Raw genomic sequence first — 23,188 nt, 5'->3', positions numbered from 1 at the left:
TGACTGTACAGAAACTGTGCAGGTACCTCAGTTTCCCCTGTCAGCAAACTGAGAATACTACTACTTAAACAAATTATTTCCTAACATGTAGTTAATTTAAAAAGCACCTGATGTGCTATACACACAATACATCGTACCCATTGACAGGCGGAGCGGTGGCCTCAGGAAATCACTAAAAGCGTAACGTTTACTGCTCTCACACCTCGAACAGTCGAGCAATTTCAGGTCGTTTCACAGTACTGATGCAAGCAAGGAAACATATGATTGCCCCCATTTGCCTTACTGCTCTGTTCCAGCCTGTATTGACCAACCTTGGCATATGACACTTTAATATTCCCTAGATTAAAAAACATGCAATGTTGGTAACAAAGGAAAACTGTCTCAGAGGTAATTCAAGATTCCTCTCATTACAAAAAAAAAAAAAAAAAGTAAATATAGTAGTGTGATGCCTATTTCAGCTTCATGGTATTTTCCAAGGCAAGAGACTGCCCAACTCCTTTCCTGTTTGTTTTAGGAAGCACTAACGTCTCTTGATCAGCTGTACCAGCCCTTGCTGGTAAGGAAGGGCTTTTTCTTTGTCCTATGAAATATAATTTAGCTTTTCATAAAATAAAATATTTTTTAATAAAAAGAAAACCTGTTCCTTCTCCAGCCCTTTCCTATGACAAAATACTAACTCGGCACAAAGAGTATAAGGCTGGGCTCATCCTGCCACAAAAGCAGTGGCTTCCAGCACAGTGCTATAATGGCTAAGAGCTGCTAGCAGGTTTTGGAAGAGAAACAGCTCTGAGATGCTTGGTCTCTTTTCTGCCACGAAGCATGAGCTCTTCCAGCTTCCTCTCGTGGAAGAGGCTGAAGTGAAAACCTGCTAAATTCCTTCACCAGCAGTAGGTTCTCATGGGATAATAGCTGTCCCATGCACCTAACTAATATAGTTACTCTTGTAAGTAAAATGAGAGCTACAGTCTTGCGTTCTGTGCTGTAAAAGCCTGTGATCAGCACCTAAGTGTAAGTGCTGCAGGAGCTGTTTACCTTTTTCCATAATATCTAAATATATAAATTATGTACAGTCCTCCAAAATACATCTCAGTATCTGTTTTAAAAGAAAGGAGAGAAGAAACAAGACTTGAAAGTTAGGACTATATGGAGATGGCTTACACAACTTTAATTCTACCTCCTTGCATGCCCACATGTACGCAGCACAGTGACTCTCTAGCTGATTCACTGAGCAGGAAGACTGCAGAAAGGCACAGAATTAGGAAGAAGTAAGAAGCAACAGTAAATCTGCCATTTTCTATTGTTTGAATTCATGATTTTGACAGCTAAAGGATGCTCTTTCGCATGTTTTTTTCTGTTCCAATCTCTCAGTGGCAGTAGGTGGATTATGGCCAGTAAACACAGTATCAAAATTCTGCAATGGTGCCAGAACAAAATTCAACAGGCACAAATGACTCTGCTACTGCACGTAGATCTCTTCATCAGCTTTGGACTAGGTAGCCCAGGGTCACCAGCAGGCTGGGTTTGGTGCCATGCGCCTTGGCATGGGCTAAACACCTCCGTACTCATTTGGACTGGCAGGGAAATCCTGCAGAGCTCGTTGTGCTCTGCGCTGTCCTGGTTCAACTGCTAGGATGCAAATCTCGTCTGGAGACGAAGCTTGTAAGGGCTTTGTCTTGAGTTTGCCCTGTGTTCCTCTCTCCTGTCTTCTACCACAGGACCAAGCCTACTTTGACATGCAAAGTGCATGTCCTCTGACAGCCCAGGAGCATGTCAGAGGAAATACCTGCTTTGGGACTGTAATGCAAGCTGCCTATAAAACTCATATCTAGTGTCCTGCAAACAGGAGCGAAAAAGATAATTAGCCCCAGGAGAGACTGTAGGAGGGGAAAAAAGAAAACTCTCCGAGCAAGTGGTTCCTGCGCGTAAAAGGAGGAAAAAAACCAGTTAATCTGTCTAAGCTTGAGGAGCTGCAGGATACAACTGATTGCCCTAGGAATCTGGAGTAGCTGCTCAGTCAGACAGTGGGTTTTTTTAATGTATAACCAGCTGATAAGGATGCAGGCCCCAGAGGCAAAGCACCGCGGCAGCGAGCGTACCTCTGCGGCAGGGTAGGCAAGTCAGAACTGCGCCGTCCCTTCCACCTTTGGCTTTCCCTGATGGCACTCAGCAGTTATTTTCTTCGCTTTAAATGTCCCCTAGCTAGCATCTGCTATTGCCAGAAGTCCAGTAGTGGGAGGGGGACAGCATCCTGTGTGACAGGGGAGCTGCTGTCTCCTCGCTGTCCTGGTTTGAGTGATGCAAGTGTGACACTCTGGCAATACAGCTGTTTAATAAGCGTATGACTATGCTTGTTTGCACCTTCCTTTGCTCCTTGTGCCCAATGTGAGTAACATGCATCTTACATTAATGCAGTGATTTTTAGCATGGTTGTTTAACATTATCCTTTGAGCAATTAAAGGCTGAGGTTTATTTCCATGTTGCTTCCCCTCCTCATACAAGGAGAAATCGTTGGTTCTCAGGATGTGTATTCTTTCTTAAATGCTATTACGCTACTGAATACTGTCTCTCTTTCTTTTTAATGTAAAACTATGAAGGTACAGTTTGCAAAAAGGGCTGTGAAATCTTACAGCAACTATGACTGTTTCAACAGTTGTTTTCATGAATTTAATTGAGTGTCTGACTTTATTCATTTCCGCTCTCAGGAGTAACTCTGTGATGTGATGTGCAATTTGGAAATGGAGGTGCAGTTTTTCTTTGTTACCTATCCTAATCTTAACTTCATCCATGCGAAGTAGAAAAAGAATACAGATATTCTAAATTTTTATTAGAGCAAAGTAAGGGTCTCCTGGCTTTAGAAAGATAGTTTAAATCACCATAATTTCCCCACAGCACAATAACCAAATACAGTTACTCCAAGTCATCGCTCACTAGAATGGAAAGTGTCTATTTTGTAGAATGGTACAGCTGCATGTTGGGTTCCCTTAGGAGCTGAAGTCAGCGAAAGTCCTAGGAAAAAAATACTGTTTTACTCCAAGCATCTTTGAGACAAAGCAAATGTAGCCCACAGGAAATATCAAAGGAATGGCAATATGCCATATTTTCTCCTGAAATTTTCTGTAAGCTTTGTCTCTTTGAAAATGACCAGTGACATTTACATATTTTTGTTTTACATAAGGATGACATAAAATGCCTCTTCTAGCAGATTCTAACAATGCAGCCATCTGTCTTTTCTGTCTGTGTGACAAGTTAATTTGTTTTGATGGTTATCAAAATGCTGATCCACAAAACTTCCAAAAAGATCCATGCATTTACTTTCACTCAAAATATTTCTGCCAATGTAAAGGTCAAATAAAAACAATCACTGTTCTTGTGATACACAGCTTGCCTGTAAAGAACCCTAATTGCCGACGTCACTGTCTTTCCTTAAACTTGCAGCTTCTTGAATCCTGTAATTACAATAACGTTTCAACTACTGTTTATTTATTTATCTAGAAAGACAGGCAATATAACTGCAAAATGATGATTCTGGAATGTCATATAAGAGTGCCCTCTAGTTAAATATTAATCAAACTATCTCATAATTTTGGGGATCCTAAGGTTTTTAAGCATCAGGCTTGTAGGGCTTGCATGAATACCCTAGAAGTTCTTGCTTGTATGAATTTTCTGGGATGCTCGGGGCTTTGATCAGTCCACTGCAATCTGTTACTCAAAATGAAGCTTTCATACCTGAGGCCACTTGGCTACGCCTCTCAGAATAATTTTTACAATCTAATTACGTGCTGAAACGGCTGCTCTCAGGTTTCACTGTGACTCAGTGGGCTTTGGGAAGTTGTGGCCTCACAAATCTGCGGTCTTGGGCAAATTCAGTGAATTTGATGGAAGCCTCATTATCGAGGACTTGGTTACTAGCCATATGAATATGCACATGTCAGGTGTCAAACTTCACATGACTCTGCACCCAGCAAGGCCAAAGGCAATATTCAGCCTGATACTCTCACCCTTTGCTTGTCTCTCTCTAACACTGAAAGGTTTATGTTTCTGTGTTACTTTTGATCCCAATCTGTAAATCCAGATGGTAAGTTTTGCTGCAGAGAGAACAAAAAATACAACCATTGGTGTGTGACCATGTTAAGGCACTTACCTATGAAACCCTATGTCCATATCAGTCATCTTAAATTACTTTTTTGCTAAGCCTTATACTTACTGATTTTTTTTTTCTTTCTGTACCCATTTAAACATCAAGTGCAATCTTAGAAGACTAGACAAAAGAACTGTGACAGTTAACAAAGCTGCGAAATCTGATTTCAGGGCTACTCTGAGTAAAACATTAATAAATCTAAAGCAATAAACCATTAGTGATGCTATCATTTAGCTTTATTTAAGTTAATCTTGTCTTTTTCCATTTCCTATATTTCAAGATTGTTGGCATGGAAAAACTATGGTTCCATCAGACCATTTCAGGGCATGTTATTTCCAAGGAGGATTTGTTTCTAAGCAAAATAATGAATATGGATCTGAGACCACTTTGTGTGTCGCACAGAAGCCAGCCCTGCTGCTTCTCCTGCTTGCCTGGACCCCTCTCTCAGCAGAGCAGGCCAGAGCCTGCCCCTAAATACTGGTACAGCCTGAAACAGTAGGTTGGTGACAGGGTTGCTTCAGAAAGGCAAAGATAGAACCTAATGAAAAAGTATTTTTAGACATTTCCAGGAGAAAGATTTCATGGAAACTGTTGAAACTTTCATTGGATTGGTGTGAAGTTTGAACTGTCGTGGTTAACTATAGCCTAGATGCTGTTAAATAAATGCTTTAAAGAACACAAAATGTTTACTCGTTTGAAAAAAACAACTTATTTAATAATGAAACCAAGGTGAAAGACTGACTCCCTGCAGTTTCAAATTTTCGTTTGTCTTGGCAGCCTCTGCCAGTAGGTTGGCAGCCACTGTTCATAATCCAAGAAATGTAACTGCCTACAGTTATAAAGCTGAGGAGTTACATTTTTTTAATCTTATAAGCAACTAAAGTAGGGAGTTATTAGTCTTGGATATATGGAGAATATTTATGGTATGTTAGCAAATGAATGTTCAGATTTCCTGGACGGCTGAGTATTTGCCTACTATTTCTACAGCACTATTTGGTATACTGTTCCTCTAACTACTATAAAAATCAAATATTTTTTTCCACAAGATATACTTGTATGTTATGTAGAGCCAAAAGAAGATGGATTGAGAAAAAAAAAAAACAACAAAACTTTAATCTCCTTATCTGTGTATGTCACACACTTCCATAGTTCACTACAGCCATTTTCAATGCTTGAGAGAAATGAAGTATATGTTGTTAAGCCTAATTTAAAATTGCAAATGATTCTGCTTAAAAAAAAAGAAAGAGACAGAGAAAAAGAAAGAGAGAGAAAATATTCCATAGCAGTCACTATGGGAGAATGATTGGTCTCAGGTTCCAACTGTACCAGGTTTCTGGGGTGTATAACTGAGCAGGCATTATCAAGGCTTAAGTACATCAACCAGATAGATGGAAACAGTAAATTTTGTGTTATACAACTGGGTATGAGCTCTTAGATCAGAAACTAAAGCAGAAATATCTGGAAAAAGTGTGTTTTCTTTGACTGACTGAGCCAATTCTCACTTGTCTCTACTATTCAATAGTGTTTATCACAGCTCCTAGGGTGATATGCAATATGATTTATTTCTCCATTTCATAGTATAATGCCAGTGTGCATAATAGCCTGCATTTCTCATTTTTATATCTACATATAAATATATATATAAAAAAATTATATATATTGTGCAGTGGGGCAAGTGTGCTCCATGTTGCTGTCCCCTGGGCTTCAGTTCCTTCATTCTGCACTACACCGGGGAGAAAGGCAGGAAGAGGTGGTTGTTCATAGTGCAGCAGACCAGCTCAGCAGCTCCAAGGCCTGAAAACCTAACCCAGAGAGCGCGATGGGGATATAACTTTACCAGGGGTGTCTCACCGGCCAGGATGTGTGGGGACCGAGAGTGCAGTGAGTAGGTAGCATAACAAAAGCTTTTGTGCTTACAGGAAATTAAGTGTCTGATGGGGGACTTTGACTGAACTCAGTCATATGATAAATATACATCAATCTATATTATTAAGGATTAAGCTTATAAGGTCTAATTGATTAGGATAAAACCCTGTACTTCTCCCTCTCCCCTCAAGCCCATTCTGACTTCAGTGCTTTTTCCTGCTCCCTGCGTCATGAGATTGCTAAATTTTTAAACTAAGGTCGTCACGTTTTCTCTGCTCTGAAAAAGAATGCCTCGTTCTTCCCTTAACAGCCTTTGTATACAGCCCCCAAAGACCTAGGTATAGCTAATCATTGTCACAAGCAAGAAAATACAGCCTTATAATGTAAGAAGTCTGGTGACTGTTCTTAGCTCCACACGCTTCGACGTATATCAGAGTTACGCTGTGGATATCTCTAGATGGAGTTAAAGTACGAATAAAAATGTCTGCTTACTCTGTGACTCAAACAGTGGATTCTTTAGGGTGCTTTCTTCCACACAAAACAAACTCTTACAGTACAGCTAGTGGTTTCCACTGCAATTTAGAAGATAATATACCCCATTCTAAATGCTGAGTTCCCAACACATGGGATAGTCTCTAAACACAGCAATCCCCTGATACAGCCTTCAATCTACTAACTTCCGTTATTATGCTTAGACCAAGGCCACGGAAATAAACAATTAAGAATACAGTAACATGAAAGCAGAAAAACAGAACGATTTCAGAGGAATAATTCCAAAAACAGAGGATTATTCCAGAGCTGGGAGCACTGCCCTTTGCTTTATGGTCCCCTCTCAACAGTGTGCTCCACACGGAGGGCTGACCATCCAGCTTCACCAGCTCCATCTTTCGCTGTCAGCTTTGTTCCTCCTGCGGCTCGTCAATCTCTATTTTCTTCATTTCTGACTAAATAAGCTTCTAAAATAAAGAACATACGCTTGCCAACGACTTCAGTAATTTTTGAGCTGAACCTTTAAGGACTGACCTCTGTTTCTGCTGAAGGAGACTTATATAGCATCTATCTGCTCACAGATGCGTTATGAATTCCAGGGCTGTTCTGCCCCAGCTATTTAGACAGGTTATAAATAGGTATAGCTCTGAAGCAGCAAGATTACTGGGAAAGGATGAAATATTACACATTTTTGTTCTGATGAGATGCTCTGAAAAATGGTCAGATGAATTTCTGAATGGTTATGTGAGTGCTAGAATTAACAAAGCCTGCTTACCTACATATTAACACTTCAAAGTTAACTTTTCAGCATCCTGAGTTATAAGCTCTGACTGACACTTTTGCTTCAGTGAAGTGTTTATGAATTTGTTGCCTTGTCCTGTTCCTCTGCTGTGCAGCAAGGTGTGAGTTCATGCTCGGCTGGTGCACTTTATAGTCTCCCAGCTCTACCCATTTTCATAATGCTTGCATGATCTTTTATCTCTGTATGCATGTGTCAAATTAGGCAGAGATCAAAAGTTCAAAATCTGTTACACAGCCCACCTGGACCTCTTGTTCTCTTAAGCTATGTCTCTGTTGGAAACAAAGCTCTAATCTCCAGCACGCAGAGTGGTAGCTTAGCTTGGCATGTCAAGCACGTCAGGGGGCAGATTCTGCAAACTGCAGAGGAGTTGAAGAATATTGGTGGGGCAGAAACATCAATTCCTCCATCTCCCTCTGTCAAGACTAGTTGGCAGCAGTATGTTTCCTGATCTGGGCTAGCCACCCTCCAACCCCCTTTTTTTTTTTTCTTCTCACCTGCTTCCCACAGACCATCAGGGCTTAAGTTTCAGCTCGAAAAAAGCTGAAGCCCAGTGCTTAACTTCTGCTGATGATGTCTGTTGCTGTAGGAGGTTAGGTTTGAGATGGCTCAGTCAAGTCATGCTACTCCTCTGCCTCTCTGAGCCTCTTGAAGCCATCAGGGGAGGCTCTGTTGCCAAATGTGTCCCTGAAAGGAGTGGATCAGTAGGTCTCTGCTTTTGTAGAAACAGGGGGTTTACTTTGGTGCTGCCCTCTTTCTCTCTGCCTATTTTTAAATAATTCCTTTGTGTAAAAACAGTTTTTTTTAAAAAGGACATCTTTTAGGTTACCACAAATTTTTTTTTTGAAAATGAAATGAATCACCATCCTTACCATGCTTGCAAAATGTGTTGTTCGGTTACATTAGAAAGATTCACCGAGTCAGTTAATTTGACATCTTAAATGTATGCTCTCAAAACCCTAAATGCCACTGCATAATTAGAAAGGAAGGCATGATTGAACTTTGAAATTTCCTTTTTTCTCCACTTCTCCTTTATTTGCTCTCCCCTCAGCTTGGATTTGCTCCTTCATCGCTCTGGTTTTCATCGAGCCTGAAATTATTGCTATTGGTAAACAGGCAACCCGAAACCATAATTATGGTTCTTTAGTGAGGCTGTAATCCAAGGTAGTCTAGTCTCTTGATTCTTAAAAAAAATATTTAATCAAGCTAATGTTAATCCAACCAGTCTGTCAAACTATTTTCATGCATACAAATCCATAGCTAATTTGGAACAGTGTTTTGACTAACTACAGGTAGTTTTTTTGGCAGATGTAGGTCTCGCTCTAGTTCAAGTCTGATCTATTGATCTCCAGAATTCAGTATGAAATATTAAGCATAAACAGATAAATGATTTTTTCCCTCTTACAACCTCCTTTGACCTTCTTGGAAAGATTTATTTTCCCCAAATACTCTGTTTAAGAAGCAAGGTAGGAAATTGCTCAGGATGCATAAAGTGTTTTCAAGTGGGAGATCATTTTGGTGGATTTTACAACGATTTTTTTTTCTAAATGCTTAGAAAAATTACTTAGAAAAATATGACTGCTCACATTGTTACATTGTTAGTTGAAAAGAATGTGGAACATGTCACAGCCAAACATCTGCTGGCATTTGGAGCAGCGGGCCACTGGATCAGAATTATCAGTTCCATTTCTAATCCCTGTATGTGAGGCAGAAGTACCTGTAATCCATTCTCTGAAATTCTGTATTCTAAGAGCCAGGCCACATACTTGCTGAAATTGTGGATGCTTTTTTACTGAATTAAATAGCACCAGACAGAAACAAACATCTCTCCATCCAAGACAGTCAGTTAGATTTTTAGCTTTATCAGTGCTATTTTTAAGTTCTGAAGATTTAAAAAGCTGAGATGTTCAGTCTACAGTTATATAAATGCAGTTTGTACATTTAGCTGGTGAAAAAGTACCTGAATAATGCCCTTGAAGTTTTTACAGAAAAACTGTTAAATAAAGCAAGAATTTCCTAGCTTTCAATTTATCACATCTGAAATTACATATATGGAAATTAAAAAGATGTTTGAACTTTCTTTTTCTCCTAGACAGGGTTATACTAGGACAACATTTGCTTTCCTCCTGGGCTACTTTAACCTGAAGCTCCAGAGCAGCTGGGTCCAAAGGACTGCTAGGCTCCTTGCTGTGCTTTCCATGGCTGAAAGCACCATCCCTAATTTGGGCTCATATTATAATGCGACAGAAAAGAGCTCAGATGCTCCTACAGTCTTGATTAAAGTCAGGGCTTTTGTAGCTCCCACTTTCTTTGCAGAAGAGCAAAAAGATGAGAAATCTTGAGATCATTTTCCTTTTGGAAAAGGAGCTAGAAACCTTTGCTTGATTGAGCTTGTTGCTATGCTCAGGACTGGTAACTTGGAGGTAAATTAACTAATTTCAGAAACACTATGTGGTGGGATTCCAGATTTCTGTTGTTTTCTGACTTATGCTGATACTTTCTGAAAGTACTTTCAGAAACTTTCTACAACCCACAACCCCCCTGTCCTTGGTTTCACATAGATGGTGGCAAGTGTTTCTTAGCTAAGCTAAGAAAAAAATGTCATATGCTAACACTATAATGGTAAAATGGATGCTGTATGGATAGCTGTAGATAATCTTTCAGTTCAAAGAACACTTGAACATATAGTTTGTATGAATAAGGTTCTAAAATCCGAAGTAAAACAGTTATGGCAAAACACGGCAGTGCAATTATGTGTAACCTGCAGTGGAAGTTAGACTTCACGCTCTAACTGTTAAGTGGCTGGCACTGGTACTCAGATGTGCAAAGCTACTCAGAAGGAAGAGTTTCCAACCCTCGCATGCTCTTCACTCTCTCATACTGTTATTGGGGACGTGTTTATCTGTGTAATAAACAACCGTTCATTTTTGCCCCAAAGAAGCTTTACTGTTGCAGCCAGCAGAAGACTGAACTAGAGCAGAGGCAATTGGAACAGCTGCCTGAGGGCAGACAGATTCGCGCAGGCCCGCTCACAAATTTCTCTGCTGTTTAAAGATGTAACTGTGCAGTCACATGCACTCTAACGAAGAGCACGGGAATATTATTTGAAGTAGGAGCGTGTGTGTGGCTTTCTTGTGCATATAGTTTCATAATGACTAATGCGCATCCTCATTCAGTTTCTTTTTGTTTTTAAACTCTGCTTCTTTAAAGTAGCTTCATGCAGAGGAGTGAGGCTTGTGACACTGATTATAAAGCATGTAAAGGAGAAGACACTTTCCTGCGGTTTCTGGAGAGACAGATTCCAACTGTTTATAAACCGCCAACTTAAATTTGCTGAGTGTCAGATGATATACTATGGATAGGATACGTTCCCCCATCTTTATTTATTTATCTTTTTTTTGTGTGTGTGTGTGTGTGTGTTTCAATTTCTATTATTTAGCCTTCTGTTGCTTCACTTCTGAAAAGCTTTAGAAAGCAGGCAGGAATTTGTTCCTACCTTGGTGTGCCATCACAGGATGGAAGAAAGCAATTGTGTAGTTTCCAAGTGTTTCCCTTTCCTGAGCATAGAGATAAATTCCTGGAGAAGAAGGATGTGTTATAAGGATGGACTTCTTTTTATACAGATATGAGATTCTTGGTAGAAAGGAAATAAGGAAACTGAAACATACCAGTTGTTGCATATACATTATTTGCTTTTAGATGAGAATGTTTTTTTTCCCCCTCACTGACTAAATTTTGGTGACTTATTTTCCCTGCCACTGGCTAAAATCACTTCTATTTGGAGTTGTTAATGGTTGTAACTAACATGCACAGACCAATTCTTTTGGGAGATGGGAGACTGGGAATAAGTAAGATAAGGGAATCCATATGTGGTAAAATTTGTTCCCTAATATTTAAATAGTTAAAGAGGATCTTAAGTTGAATAAGTCTTATGAGGTGTTTGGAATAGCTTGATAGTAAGTGACTCAGAATAAAAAAGCATCTTCTGGAAGACAGAACTAATTATCCATTAAAATTTGAATGCAATGCCTGTCTCGCATTAATTTCCATGCTTGCCAAAAGGATTCTGGCAGAGAAACCTGCTGTAAAATGTAGAAATAAAAACATTAGTTTGGAAGTACTAGAAGTGCCATGCAGCTGCTTGCAAAAGGATGTACACAAACAGAAATGCAAGGCAGCAGCATCACATAGGCAGGAGAATTTACAAGCAGCAGCCTCAGAGTACAAAGAACCTCAGGTGCACCTTCTGTACTCTAATCTAAATAACTGAAAAAGCTTCATGAAAGCTTCATGATAGGTACTCCTGACCTATATATACCAGGAAGGTTCCTGACCTCATCAAAGTAAAATTTTATACTGAAAACCAGGAAAAAGTTCTTCCTTGGCAGAGTGCCATGGTCCTACTTCTTTGCTAATAGTTTGTCTGCCCTTGACTTCAGCAGGATGCAGAGCATGTGGGAACACAGCAACTTGTGGCTGAGTACGAGCAACCTGTAGCTGATCCTGAGCCTTCCTTCTGCCCCACAATCCTTTGTATGATTACAGAATGATAATTTAATTTTCTAGCTGTGAGTGGAGAAAGTCTTTTTCTACTTCCTCCCCTCTATTTTCATTAGGACAGCCACAAAAATCACATTATTCCTTTCAGACTGTAAAATCCAAGCGTCTCTTTCTGGGTAGTGTGTATGTGCTATGAAAATAACAATCATCTATCTTATTTCTCTGCCTTACTTTCTTAATAAACACTTGTCCTGACTTTGAGATGGACTTTTAGATTGTGGCTGAAGAAAAATAGGGTAATGGCTTTTCAGCTAAAGTAGAAACAGTATGCTGAACTCTACATCCTTTAGTACCACATAGATATTACATGATTTGTTCAATTTGTGCTTCTCTCAGAGCTAATGTAGCTTTTGTACAGATGCAGAACATGGGCTAAGTAATTTTGCCTTGGGATACATCAGGTTAGTGGTACTGGAATGAATGCTAACAGGTCTCTGGTATCCTTTGCTTAGCTCATTCTTGCACCGTGCTCAACCCTCATAGTTTCCCATACGGAAACAAGACAGCGTATGTGTAGGCATTTGTGAATTTATTGCTCCTCTTTCCCATGAAAATTTATAAGCATCTCTGGTGCCATCATCCCTCCACTGACACTTCTATGCAGTTTGATGGGAGTGCTACATGGGACAGATCATCTACACCTGAAATATGCAGTACATGTAGATGTCAACATCTTCAGAAAGACTGCATTGATTTGAAAGGTTGAGCAACATAGGCAATTCGGCAGCAGCTAGGTGGGCCTATACCATACTTTTTCAATAGTGTTTAGTGCCAACCCACAGCTCAAAGGCAGGAACAAGGTAGCAGAAGTCTTGGAACTTGGCAACTTGTAAGTAAGGTTAGCCTCTTTAATCTCCTTCTGCCCCCCAAGTAGGGCAAGCAGGAAAATGGGGCTGGGAAATAGTACTGTGGAAATGGAAGTGCCTGAGCATGTCTCCTCTTTTTTGCTCTAAACCCCCGTATACCTCACTGTTTTGACGCATAGGGTTCAGGAGGCTTGCTTATGTGAGAATCTGTCCCATGAGCCGAACAATTGCTATCTATCACACAGATGGGGTTTCCAACTGCTCTTTTTGCAAGCTATAGTAGACTGTTTCCAAAAGAAGTCAACCCGGTATACGCTAACTTCTGCGAGTTACTTAAATTCACATGAGTAAGGTCCTGACGTGACTCCTAGCTGATATATCTCCCCAGCCTAACCACAAAGCTTTTTTTAGGGAATACTGGATGTTGTCAGAAGGATGTGTTATGCTACTTCTAACACAACCTTTCTCCCTCCAGCATTTTTAGTAGGAAATAGACCTGAAATTTTGTCCCAATTATTCTTCAGAAGGTCTGCATCTCAAAGGCCTTGATGAATTTATGGGCCTTGATATATTAGAGACTGTTCCTATTTTAATGGCCAGACTACATTAATGAATCATCTGGAGTCATCTCTTCATAATTCACGACTTCAAAAACAGCTGTGAATGTTTTCTTTCCATTAAGGCTTACTCCTTTGGGTTTGATGTAATTAATTGTCACTTATGACTTAAAGAAAATATGCCAATAAATATTTATGTCATATGCACCATCTGCTTTCTCCAGTGCCCTGTATAAGCAATGTTTAACATTTCTATGTGCTTCACACTGTAATTCATGTTAGAGGGAGCCTGTGGTTATGACAGCAGCAAGCAGTTATAGATGTGCACTCTGGAGGCAGGACAAGGATCTCATTCCTTGAGAAAGAAGACCATGGAAACACTGAATATGACAGTATGAAATGCTGAAGGGGACACAGCTGCATTACAAAGCTTGACCCTCTGGGTATTGGACAACCCTATTTATAGCATTGTCAGAGTGAGGCTGGGCATGTGGTTCTCTTACATAGAGATATCAGAAAAACTGCTTTGTTAGAGTATCACTGAGGGGCAGAAAAGAAGATGGAAGATCTAGACAGAAGATTAAAGAGTGTACCAATCTAAAGTTGCAAAAGAAAGGAAAGCTTACTATCATTATTCTTCTCTCACAGAATTCAAAAGCTTTTTTGACTACTGCATAAAATATATCTGTGGCACTGAAATGCAGAAGTACAACCCTCTAAAGGCATATTTAATTTCTACTTGAACATTAGTTCATATATGAAGATATCTTTTCCTGAGCCAAATACACTCAAAAGTAAAAATTAACATATTTTAAAAATTATACACGGAATCCTTTCTTCACAGAGGCCAGCACTCCTCTGAACTGGTGTTCAGTCTACTTACACTGTGCTCAGTCAGAGAGGGAGCACAACTGGTAAAGAGGAGAGTTTCCTAGTTTTTCGTGCAAGCCACAGCGGGGCCCTCTGAAAGGTATAATTCCTTCTCAGGGCAGCATGAACACCCACATGTGCCTGAGGAAGGGCTAAGACTCAATGCCGCAATTTAGCCTGCAGCTGTTGATTCCTCCTCCTTGTCAGGATGTAATTAAGGTATTGCCACGCTGAATAGGAAGATGGGACTTAAAACTAAAAATACTTCTACTAATTATGGCTTAGATCTGGAAAGCAATGACTGGATTTTGATTTCTGAAACAGACAATATTCTTCTGGAAGATGCCTTAGTAACTGTTGAGTGAAAGGTGGAATAAATATTCTTCCGTAACTCTCTGTCTATCCGACAAACTGCTGAGTGTGTGACTGCAAGGAAGGTAAACATTTTTGCAGGGAGCGTTGCCGATTTTTTGTGGACAAACAGGCCTTTCCTAGGTTTACTAGGAAATGTCATTCTTCTCCAAACACCATAAAACAAAATAGTTGTTTTAATTATGGTCACTATTCAGTAAAGTATATTTAGAGATTTTTTTTTTTTGAATGATGCCTGAAATCATACATATGGTTCTGACTGAAAACAAACCCAAAAGCAAGCAAAAAACCTCCTTTGGAATTCAACAGTACACTTCTGTATTTTGCTTATGGAGAGCCTTCCTGGCTACAACCAATCCAAGGAAGAAATATCCTTTCTGAGCTCCTGTAAGACTAGATTTTTACCCTTTGATGAGGGCTATCCTTTGAGGACTCCGGAGGATACATCGGAGGTATAGGCACTGATTAAGAGGACAAAGCATCCCAGTGCATAGATTTTCATTCCCTGATCTAGTGACTGCGCTGTTACTAGCTAGTTACCTGGAAGTCACTCTGCATTCAAAGAAGCTAATGTAAAATATAAATAGGTACATTTGTATCTAAACATTCAAAGATATGTAGTGTCAAAACCCAAAAGGAAAGACTTGGGTGAAGAAATGGATTTGATTTAAATGAAAGTGATCTTTTCTTCCTCAAATACACCTTGTCAAGGAACCTCCCTTTCTGCCTGTACTATTGTTCAGTTTGAATCAATTTGTCAGAGCTGTTACCTGGATGTACCTGTTCCATCCCTTGAATGAGTACTGATGTTTGTCTGACAATAGGGTGTCAATATGATTTAAGGAGGAATTGGCCAGAAAAGCTAATGTCTTAGTTTTGTATTTACTTTTCAGGTAGTTTTTCTCTCTGACTTACTGCAGATTTGTACAAATGCCAGGGCAGTGTAAAAGATGAAACAGGGGCTCAGAGAAGACGTGAGACCACAGAAGCCCTGATTCAACCAGCTCAACCTACTGTGTAATGGCATCTTTAACCTCCCTCTGGAATTTGCTTAAAAGCTGTATGGCTAAACTGCCTTAAAATTGGCAATGCACAGGTATCTGCCTAGGATAGGCAAGCTGGGCAGTGTTAAGGTAAGGAGTCAGTTCTGAAAACGCAGCTGCTATGAGGGTGTGACGGCATTCCTCGGACCAGTGCAAATGGCAGGGGTAGGACAGTAGGAGCCAATGATTAATTAAGCTTTGGAGAATATTTTAATAATACTGAGTCCATCCTAACTTTGGGCTGCTATCCTCTTCCCCCTTCCTTCGCTCTGGCCATGTATTACTGCTGCTTACTTGGGCTGATCGAACTAATACACGATTGCGTGTGTCTATGTATATATCTTACACTATAAACATACTTTTATGGAGTTTTATGGTGTGAGCGCTTATGAGTGTTGTTACGGAACGGGAGTACTTGCAAGTGGAGAACACTTGAAGGAATTGCAGGATTATTTCAAGAATGCTTTAAATCTTTAAACCTTTTATTGAAACTGTTCTCTCACCCATATTCCTGCAAAGCTAGACTTTTTTTCAGCTATAAGCCATGAAGGACTTAATAGCCCTTGACACATCGTGACTCTTTAAAAGCTAGTTCTTTGGTTATACCAAAGAAATGAATACTGTATTTGGTTTTGTTTTTTAATTGAAGAGCTGGGAATTTCCTCCTTCCATATCTATCACTGCCATTTAATGGTATAAACTTTCTGTTTCTAGTTCTCCAGGATACTTTACATAAAATTTTGCAGCACTTATGTAGAAGAAAGTTTTTCTGGTGCAGGTCTGGAAATCCTACTGCCCCTCACATGGAAAAATACTGCTTGGGAAGGAAAGGGTATATTTTCTTAGAACAGAGGTTTTCAAGTGCAATTTTTGGTAGGCTGTCATGTAGTGGAAGGCCTGTCTCCTATCCTCCATGCTGGTCATGTGAAGAGGGAAAGGGCATGATGATGCATTTCATGAGAGTGTGCGTTCATTTTAAGAGAGGATCCTTCTTCAGTGCAAATATCACTTCCAATGGCTTTTCTCTCTGCTACTGACCACTGGTCTGGGGCATGAAAATCCAGAGAATTTCTGGAAATCTCACTGCACCTTTAGGTAAATGAATGCCAAACATCTTACAGAACTATAACTCACTCATCTGTTTTGCACTCTACTTGCTTTCCAGATTGCTTTTTTCCTTAAAAATACCTAAAAAGATAAATGAAGATTCATGTATAGTAGCCTGGCAATATCACCCTAATTGTGATGATGCTTACTGCAAGGGTATTGATGGGAAAGGAAAATATCAAGTCGGAGGATCTATTAAGAAGACTCCTAAATGACTTTTCTGTGGGCAGTATTAAGACTTTGTGCTTTAGGAGAGTCTCATACTAGAAGAAGAAACTAAGTCATCTGAAAAAGGAAGAATTTCTATTTCTCTGCTTAACCATACATGTTCAGCATTGCGGATTAAATAACCTATGTCTTTGGAGGGAAACGAGGGACAGTGCAACTATCAGTTTTTTTTTTCTAAACAAAGTTTGTTCAAAAGCACGTTCAAAGCTGAGAACATTTGATATAGGCCCTATGAAAGAGATAGTTGGCAACAGTGGAGTGAGCATAGATATGTATGTGTGAGATGATACCTGTCCACAAGTCTCTTTGTGGGATAAGATTGTCACATTACAGATATTTTCATCACACTTGTAAGTCATTTTGTGCAGCTTATGAATGATTATTTCTCATGAATCCATATATTTTATTCTATTATGTGGACTTTGATTAAATTCTCATTCAGCATAAACAAACAAAGCAAAGCTTCCATAATTAAACTATCTTTAAAATTTATATCATCTAATTATGACATTAGCACAAAACTATGTATCCTAATCTGCAGCAGTAAATTGCTGCAAAACAATATCACTGTTAATTAAAGTAGGTTTAATTTAATGTTTAGTAATTATTCAAATATTCTCTGAAGAGGAAAAAAGATGAACTGCTAGAGCATTCTACTATGTATGTTCACAGTATCAGTCTAGAGGAAGAAGCTCTTTGAGGGAGCTGTTTAACCTTTTTCAGCAGATGGCATGGCAAAATCTGATAGGTTCATCTTAAATACAAAAGGTAGTACACTTCAATTCTGGGATATTTTGAAGAGATGGTAAGATGCTTTATTCCAATACAAACAACACTGCAACTTAGGAATTACCTCCACTCTTCCCCATGGTGCCTTCAATTGAAGCTCTGAGAACTCTCCTTTAACTGTACCTTCCTGACTAGCCCCTGCTGAAAGTCTCCTAGAAATTCCTAATTACCTAAGACAGTTAGCCCTGGACTAAATCCCAGTATATCTCATCTGATTTTGTAAATGGAAACACAAAGAACTCGGATAAAAAATTACTCCTTACTTGTGCACAGAAAGCGGAAAAAGAAAGACAATCTTTCAAATTCTGTTCACATCACGCTCATTCACAATATATACAACACTTCTATTGACAGACAACTCACCAACATATCAGAACTCTCCAACGGAGACTAGGCACTGCATCTAGCTATTCCTTCTCCTCACGATTTCTACTGTCGATCCTTGATGACCATAGCCATTGGAGAGATTCTGGCTATCTACCCCCAGAACCTTATTTGCTCATAAATACTTGAAGCAAACCAGTAAGGTTAATGTCACTAGAATTATGTAACATAATTGGTCCATGAAGAAATACTAGGTCTCTTAAGTTGGATAAGAAGGGAAGAGCAGTAAATAGAGGGGCAACATAAGATTTAAGTGAAAAGACTATGTGTATGAATAACAGACCAAGAGTCTTGAGACAGATTAGGAGACTGACAGTATTTTTTTTTTTATTGGTAGAAGCAAATGACAAAGATTTTAAAGCAAATCTAGCACACTGACAGCCATTTCCTCCTTGAAAGAAATGTGATGTTTACTGGGCTTTGAAGGACCTTCCCATTATGATCACTATATGGCTAAGGTCAAATTCCAGATAGGCAGCTATGCCAGCACAGTAATGCTGGTGCAGGAGCTGCATTTAAGCTCAGGCCAAGGCCCCAGTGCTGCTGTTAGCCCTGCCTTGGCACCAGGGATTAACCAGGACTCAGCTACTGCCCTGCTCAGGGCTGTGCAATGGGGCTGCTGGTGGGGAGGCCGCTGCCTTGCTGTGCCCACAGCACCCAGCTCCCCTTCCTGAAGGGGCGCCTGCCCCGCTGCTTCCCAATACTAGGAGCCAGGCTGCATTACAAGTATGTTCCTCAGGCAGTTCAGCTCCTCTGTTAGGGACGGACTCCTGAAATCCCTGGGAAACTGGTAACTTCTGCTCATCTAGAGATGGGGACAGAGCAGGTTGAATAAACAAGTACCCATACTTAGAGCATCTGCAATCCCTAAGGGCTTTTTCAGGGAAGCTGTGGCACCTCCATTTTGCTAGCTATATACCTCTTCTTAGGTAATGACCTGATTTCCAGGTAGCACTATAAATACAAATTTTTTGGAACGGGTCTTTGCAATGTGTCACAAAAGGGATATTTGTACCAAATTATGCCATAGGCACTTCTGCTAATTCAGCAATTAGTATTATTGCAGAAGTTACTCATTAGTTAGGGATAAATTTGGGAGTTTTACGGTAACTATTGTGAGCAGAACTGAAATTCTGCTTGTCTTTCTGATTGACTAAGTCACAAGAAAACAAAGGACAGAACTGTAATTTCAGGACCTACAGTGCCCTTCAGTTAAACAATTCATACAGATGCTCGAATAAAAGCCCCAATTAGAAAATGAAAAGCAGGTATAGAGAATTTGGTTCCCCATCTTATTTATGCCCATGATTCCAGTGCTGTTGACCATCAGTACTTGTAACAAGCTATCACCAACAAGGAAGTCTGGTAGCAACATGCTAATGTGGGATTACATATGGACATACTAGCAATTCTTTTATCATGACAGGGAACCAGAATTTGAAATACTGAGTAGTGAACATATCGTGTGAACATGCTCATATTTTCAGAGTCCAGGAGAAAATTTCCAACTTAAGCAAATATGAAATATAGTTCCTCTGACACAATTATTTTCATATCATAATGGCTATCTTTTCATTAACCAGTTCAGAGATTAATGGGCCATTATAGATATGAAAACGCCTGTTCTGCTTAAAAATTCTCCCTTTGGAAAAGCAATCTGTTGTAATTTAGTTAAATTTTTAGTGTTTTAATAAATTAATGTTAGTATACTTGTGAGCATATGTAGGACAGCCATGAGTCTATTTTTATTTGTACTAAGTGTGCTAATCTGTAACTGGATATAATGAATATAACATTTATGAAAGCTATGTTCATATGGTCCTGTTGCATTTATAGTTACAGTAAGACTAGACCCCTTATAACTATACATGAACTTTTCCAAATGAAAACTGAACACTTTATAACTAAATGTATTACCAGATGTCTTTGGAAAAAGCAGCCGTTAATGATACAGTACCTTTGAGATTTTTTTTAAAATTCTTTTTACTTCTTCAAACCAAGTGGTGACTTTCAGGGGTGGTTGTATTAAAACATCTCTGGCACAATCAGTAAAGAGTGCGTAATATTTCCCATGATAAAGAGGGTAGACTATTTTCTGCTAAAGGCAGTCTGGTTTGGTGGCTGATTGAGAAGCTGGGGAAACTATTCCCTGTTCGTGTCTTTCTCCCTCCTTATTCCTGCAGCCTCTACTCATTTAGTGTCAGTCATTGGAAAGGACACAGAACGAAATGCTTTGGAAGGGTCTCAGAACTAACACTTAATCTTTGCACAGTAGTAAGAATTTCTTGTTTCCTGGTTTGCTCATTTGCTCAACATGGCCAACTGTACCCCTTAACTACATAAGGCAGGCAGAGCAATTCTGGAAAAACCCTGAGTGTGCTTACACTCTGGTCTACTTCTCAAGCCTAACAATTAATATCAAAGCTTTTCAGCATACTGCTTAGACCTAGACTTCTACATTATTTGTGTAACAGGCACATAAATTAAAATCCTTTCCTTACTTTCTCTAAGATTTAATCAATCCAGAATATAAGCAAAACTTCAGTTTTGCTCATAACTGTTATCCCAAAAGAGTAACTTCCAGGGACAGATCAAGAACTAAACTTCCAGGCCACCGAGCATCTTCTCTCTTAGTGTGAAGAGTAATGTTTCAAAATAAAATTTAACCTCTCAGCTTCTAAATTAATGGTCTTGCTATATGGTATTTTAATTTCATTTGATGTATTATTGGACATTTCAAATCTCATGAATACAAAATTGTTTCAACATAATTTCTTTTCTTCTATAGTGTAATTGTGTAAATTGCAGAGTCAACTAGGTACTAAAACTTTTCTTTGCAGATTGCAAAAGGTTTCTGTTTGTGTGTGTGTGTGTGTGTGTGTGTGTGTAGTTTGCACTATATTCAGAAAGCAGCACAAGGAAAGCTGATTGTCCTGTAGTACACTATGCAGGGAGAGAGAAGGCAATGGAAGATGATGACTTGGCAGATCTTGTTTCAAACCATATCTTAATATTTTTCCCATGGAAGAAAGGGATCTGTCAGGATTTTGTAGTTTAGGATGGGCATTAGGATCTGTGGGGCAGTTCCACATCTTGGAAGCCTGTTGGGGTGCCTTTGCCCACTCTCTGCCTATAAGCAGAACCATCTTGTTGCAGCAGCAAGAACTGTTTTCTTAGGAAAGAGCTTTGCCTCATTTTTCTTTGACAAACACGAACAAAAAGGCAACTATCATCTTGCATGACTGCCATGGAAAGCTGTGGGCATTCTCTGAGATCTGGTCTTTGGCTGCAAACCCCCATCTGAGAAACTCCATTGGAGACTTGGATGAAAAGTCTTTTCAGTACTTCTGCCTCCCCTCCCACATCTGCAAAATGGTAGAAATAATGCTTATTTTCCCTACAGGGTGACTGACCAGGGCTAGATGAAACCTGATTTGCATTTTCAGATGGAAAAAAAATGTTTTAGTGGCAGTATTATGGAGGCTAGTGCGTATCAAGCAGTGGTCCTGGCTATTTTAAAATCAAATTTGAGCACAGTCTTTTCTTTGCAGCTCCATCCTACCAGAGACAAATATTGAACTTTTCCTGCTATGTCTGAAGAAACTTGAAGAATAAAGTCAAAGCTCAAAATATCAAAAAAGGTAAGTACCTCATTCATTTTTGTATTAGTAGTAGTACTATTCATTTGCTCCAAGAAAATAAGCCTTTTCTAGGATGTGAAATACTAAAGCTAAGTGACTGTTGTAAACATCTTTTGCATTAAAAGGAATCCTTCCCTATATTGAACAACAAAGATACCACTAGATTACCCTGCTCTTGTAAGAACCTATCCAGTATACTGTTCAGGTGATAGCATTTCAGCCATAACTGAAAAATGTTGTACGCTTCCGAATACTGTCAACTTTTTGTTTGAGAGAATACATGTAGAATGCTTGAAGACCAGGAAATTCCTCCTTATGTCTAGTTCTGGGAGTCTTGGGACAGTATTAGCACCCCTAAATATCGCCCCTTAATATCTCCTTCCTTGTTCCACCCAGCATCAACTAAAACAGAGACACAGATGAGATATTTAGAGTCTCACCTTACACCTTGTGTGGCTGCTTACGAGCACACTTTGGTTAGGTTGTGTACTTTGTTGATTCTGTCCTGTGGAGACTGATAGTCCAATGGACAGAATGACAGTGAGCCTCTCCCAGCTTTCTGTTTTAGTGGCAGTATTATGGTGGCTAGTGCATATCAAGCAGTGGTCCTGGCTATTTTAAAATCAAATTTGAGCACAGTCTTTTCTTTGCACCTCCATTCTACCAGAGACAAATATTGAACTAGTTCCTAACTATGACATGCTCTAAAATTACATTTCCTATGTTGTCTTTTCTGGACTGTTCTTGGTTCTTTGAGAAATGATCTTTCCTTATAAATAAGAGCAAGTGTTACAGGAGCCTAAGGGAACTAGCTGAGCCTGCTGGTGGTATGTGTGCTCCTTCACCAGCCCTGCTAGAGGATATGACCTCTCTGCTCCCTGCTCTGCCTGGGCTAGCAGATTGGTGAGGGTTGGGATTACACTGGGTATCACTGGTACTGTTCTGAGCACCCTGTCTCACCTCATAGGCAAGATACGAGGCCTCCAGTCATTGCACTGTCAATTCAGTTTCTTGACAGCAGGCATCTGAGTTCACAAGCTACAGCTGAAATATCTGTGTCCTTGAGGGACAGACTCTACGAGAGTTCTCAGCTGGTTTATAGGCATGAGCGGTGCTGGAAACCTTTAGGCTGAGATAAAACTGCTCTTTTCTTAAACCCTTGTTGGCTCAGTGGGGTTAGAGGGTAACAATCAAATGGGATCCCAGTAAGGATCTGCTCTCCTGAGCCCATCCCCAAATAAAAAAGCTATTACAATCATAGCAAAGTATTACCATCCAGTTTCATGTAGATAGCGTATAAAGCAATGTTAAAACAACTCCTATTTATTCATACACACACTTAACCAAAAGCTATTCTTAATTTAACTGCATTATAACCCATAATACTGGGATTTAAATTTCATTTCAAATGTAAAATAATTCTGTTGGAGTTCTCCAGCAGCTTCTCCTCATCTAATATGGAAAGAGTTTTCTCTTTAATTTTATCTTTATGCCTTCAAGAACATTTAGAAGCCTTTTAAACACCTGCTCTTTCCAACC

The 23,188-nt window shown here is 39.5% G+C and overlaps 1 protein-coding gene across 1 annotated transcript in view; it reads right to left on the bottom strand.

The window, feature by feature from the left end:
- Positions 1-23,188, bottom strand: part of SPHKAP (SPHK1 interactor, AKAP domain containing) — a 56,277-nt gene that overhangs the window by 25,793 nt on the left and 7,296 nt on the right. The window lies entirely within an intron of this gene.

This window comes from Rhea pennata, chromosome 9, assembly GCF_028389875.1.
Source record: "Rhea pennata isolate bPtePen1 chromosome 9, bPtePen1.pri, whole genome shotgun sequence".
Taxonomy (NCBI): Eukaryota; Metazoa; Chordata; class Aves; order Rheiformes; family Rheidae; genus Rhea; species Rhea pennata.
The sequence above is the reverse complement of the archived record's forward strand: the minus strand, read 5'-3'. Positions and strand labels throughout refer to the sequence as shown.